This window comes from Elephantulus edwardii, unplaced genomic scaffold (genome assembly GCF_000299155.1).
Source record: "Elephantulus edwardii isolate Elephantulus edwardi_28Jun2011 unplaced genomic scaffold, EleEdw1.0 scaffold00132, whole genome shotgun sequence".
Lineage (NCBI taxonomy): Eukaryota > Metazoa > Chordata > Mammalia > Macroscelidea > Macroscelididae > Elephantulus > Elephantulus edwardii.
The window spans coordinates 3,653,404-3,657,588 of NW_006399882.1; positions in this window are offsets into that span (position 1 = coordinate 3,653,404).

Below are 4,185 nucleotides of genomic sequence, written 5' to 3' on the forward strand. Positions count from 1 at the left end.
CTCTTCTTTCTCTCTGTTTTTCCTAATGCAAAAAATTGAAAACAGAACAAAAGTACATGTAGGGTTTTTCTTGTTTTTTGTTTTTGTTCTTGTTTTTTTTTAAAGTACATGTTGTGTTACAGCATCACTGGCAGATAAAATAGTGAGTGCAACACTTAGACAAGGAGAACAGAGCACCACTTCTCAGTTCTAGTCCTAGGGCCTGACCTCTTCTTTTAAAACAAAGGTGCAATCTTGAAAACATTACTGATAATCACAAGTGAAACAATGAATGCAAGTTTGCCTTCAAACCTCTTTATTGCAAAGAACAAAACTCACTCCAGTTACACACACATATACACATGAAAGAAACAGGAAGTTTGTAAGGTGTTGTTGACTCAGAACTGCTGGGCAGTTTATAGAGTTTTGGTGTTGTTTGGGGTTTTTTTGGGGTTTTTTTAAGCATTCCATATGTTTTCAAGTTTTCTACTAGTTTATTTACAAAATTCCAATACATTGCTTTCAAGAACAAATTCTTTCCATTTCCCTCATCCCTCCACCCATTAACCACCCCCCTACCTCGTTACCCCCCCTCCCCCACACATCCACATCCCTCTGCTTCCAACCTCTCCCACCTTTCTTGGATTCTTATACTCATTCTACAATAATTATTTTATAAAATATTTATCCTTGTGGGACTGAGTTAGTTCACTCAGCATAATGCTCTCCAGGCCCTCCCAAGTTAGGTAATAGTTTACAAAGTTATTGCTCCTGCATGCTGAATAATATTCCATTGTGAGAATGTACCACCAGGCCCTCCCAAGTTAGGTAATAGTTTACAAAGTTATTGCTCCTGCATGCTGAATAATATTCCATTGTGAGAATGTACCAGAAATTCTCAATCCATTCGTTTATAGTTGGACATTTGGGATTTTTTATGCTCTTGCTAATGTTACTATGAACATTGGTGTACAAATCCCAGTTTGTGTCTCAGTTCTAATTTTCTCAGGGTTTATTCCAAGTAGTGGAATAGCTGGGTCATATGGAATTTCTATGCTCAGCTTTTTGAGAAAGCACCAAACTGCCTTCCAGAAACCAAAAACCGTAACATTCATAAGAGACAAACTGGGATCAAGCTTAGAAGTGCTAGTCCAAGGTATAAAGAGACTGCCAAATACAACCAGAAACGCACAGTCCAAAGAGGATAAAATTAATGCATAGGACCTTCTAAAGAGTAAAGCCACGTGTGTATGAAAAATGTTTTCCAACAGGGTGGAAAGAAAACTTACAGACTGGGAACAAACATTTGGTAATACCATCTCACACAAGGTCTTATAACAAAAGTTTACAGAATACTCCTGGGCCTCTACAAGAAAAAGACTGATAACCCAATTACAAAATAGACAAAAGACATGGAAAGAATTTTCACAGAGGAAGATATCTGAATGCAAACAGACACATAAAGAAATGCTCCAAAGCACTGGCAATAAGAGAGATGCAATTCAAAACCGAAATGAGGTACCATCTTATTCCAGTAACAGTGGTGAAATTTAACAGAGCAGCAAGTAATAAATGTTGGAGAGTATGTGGTGAGAAAGAAACTCATACTTTGTTGTTTCATAGAGTTTTTAAGGTCGTAGCTTTTTTGGAAAGAGATCCCAGGCTTGTTTCTCTTTCTTGTTTAAAAAGTCAACTTTTCTGTTAGTAATATTTCACCATTTGTGTTACCCAAGGACGTTCATCAATAAGATAATCTTGTTGTTATGTACCTTTGAGTCAAATCAACTCCAGTGAGTTTACCGAGGCTTTAAATTGCATGGAAGAGTTCCCATCTTTCTCCAGCATAGCAGCTGGTGGATTCAAATCACAGCCCCTTACCACTAAGCCACCAGGGCTCCTTTTGATACGATGTAGAGATTTATAACGAAATCAAAGGTTATTGTTGACAGTAGGCTGGAACTAGTAACTGAGAAAGCAAGGTAAAAATTCCTCTCTTAAAGCAAGTGGTTCCTCGTCTCTGGTTCTCTCTGCATGTGGTCATCATTCATTCTGTCTTTCTCTTTCTCTTTCTTCATCCTGGCCAGTTCTTTCTGCTTCCCAACATGTAAAGCTAATGCAAAGTCCCCATTGCTGACTGGACTTCAGTTCTTAAAAAAAAAAAAATCCAACAGATATTCAGCAGCATCTGAGAAGCCAATTCCAATCCAAGGTGAAAGACTGATTGTCTTAGTTTGAGTAGGAACTACTTCTGACACAGGGAGACAGGTCACATGTCCACTTGGGTAGGACTCTTTGGTGTGTGAGCAGGCCCTAAGAGGAAAAGGGGAAGACCTTGGCAATAAATACTGCCAGAAAAAATTATAAAGACTTCTGTTGCAAAATTTATCATTTGCACTAGAAGGGAAAAGCACCTACCTTCTCAAATATGGACTCAGCTGGTATGGGCTAGTGTGATAATCTTATTTTATATTCTACCTAAGTGAAGATTCGTGGCAGTGTCACTGTACAAAAGGAGCTAACCTGGGCCTCCCAGGCACGTTTCCCTGTGATTAAATCTAGTCCTTGTAGAGCAATATACAAGAACTACAAAAATTCCTTGCAATTTGGTGAACATGACAAACTTAGCCAGCCCTGGAACCCCTAATTTTCTTTATTTTAGCAGCTTATAACGGGCCCCAGCATGAGATCAGGATTGCTGCTTTAAATAATTCTTTGTAAGAAAGGAGGAGGTCTGGAAGACACCCAAAAGACTTCTGCTCATCAGCTGACCTCGGCATCAGTGGAACCCAGAAGAGCTCTTGGGGAAACCAGCCCACAAATCAGACCAAGAGAAAGGAGCCTGAAAGTTCAGACCCTGCAGAAACAGGCTCCTACCCCCTTTCCTCTGAATTCAACCTAAAAATGCATGGTTCAGGTTTCTCTTTAATACTTTGAAGAGTACAATTTTTAAATAAATTCTGGAGGCGGCAAAGGATAAAACAAAGGTTTTGAACATGTTTTCCACTCCAGTAGACTTGAAGAACACCACGCATTTCTGCTAAAAGTTTTCCATTTCGATCTGTTATTCAAAGGGTCCAGAGAATAGGAGTCAACGTATTGGCATCTAACAACAGCCATCATTCTGAACTTTTAAAAACTGATAATATTTACTTGGTGATAAGATATGAACTGCATCTGACTGTATATGAACTATTTCTGATCTGTGTTTCTTCTCCATAATGTAAGTATTCAGAGGGGCAGCCGGAAAATCTATTCCCCTAAAAAACCTCTAGCCCAGAGAAATGGACCAGAGAGAAAAATGACTTGGTTTCTTCTCTCAGGCTCTCCACTCCCAGCTCTGTAAGGGTTCCCTACTTTTCCTCAGTAACTTTTGTTTTCACCCCCTCATACACTTGGCACAAAAACTCTTGAAGAAGTTTCAGTCAGTCTTTAGGAAGTATGTCAGGACTTCAGGAACACAGAGAGTGCATGTGCATGTCTGACATCTATTCTAATATTAGACTAGCAAACTGTTATCACTATTTTTCTTAGCAGCAGCTTACGGGGTATCTATTACATCCAGCCAGCTGATGACCAAGTTCTGTTGGGCCGTTTGTAGCCCTCCTCCTAAGGAAGATTTAAAATCCTGTCCTGGTCTCTTACTTGTCCCTAGGTGTCATGGATGGTTAAAAAGCTCCACAACTAATCTAAACGTTGGCTCTTTGAACCCACCCCGTGGCATCTGGGGAGAAAACCTTGATAATCTGCCTCTATTGGGCCACAGGCTTCTCTACACTGTGGAGGGATTCTGCTCTTGGGATCTCCATGAGTCACAGTCCACTCCACAGCAGCCAGCAAGATTATAGGGAGTAAAACACGACAGAGAATTTCTACTTTGTCCCCTGTGGGTCACACCATGAGTCATACTCAATGGCAAAGTTTTTCTGTTATTATCATGTTACATTCAAGATCACTTATTGTCTTTTACTTAATTCTTTGAACACTTCTAAGATATTGATGTTAATGTTTCTATTTGACAAAGGAAAAGAAAGCTGACTGAATGACATTTTCAGGATCATAACAATATGTTGTTGTTGTTATATGCCGTCGAGTCGTTTGTGACTCATAGTGACCCTATGTACAACAGCCCTAAACTCCGCTCTGTCCTGTGCCAATTGCACTGTCTCTGACACTCACAACCCAATTATCCCAGTCACTGAATCAATC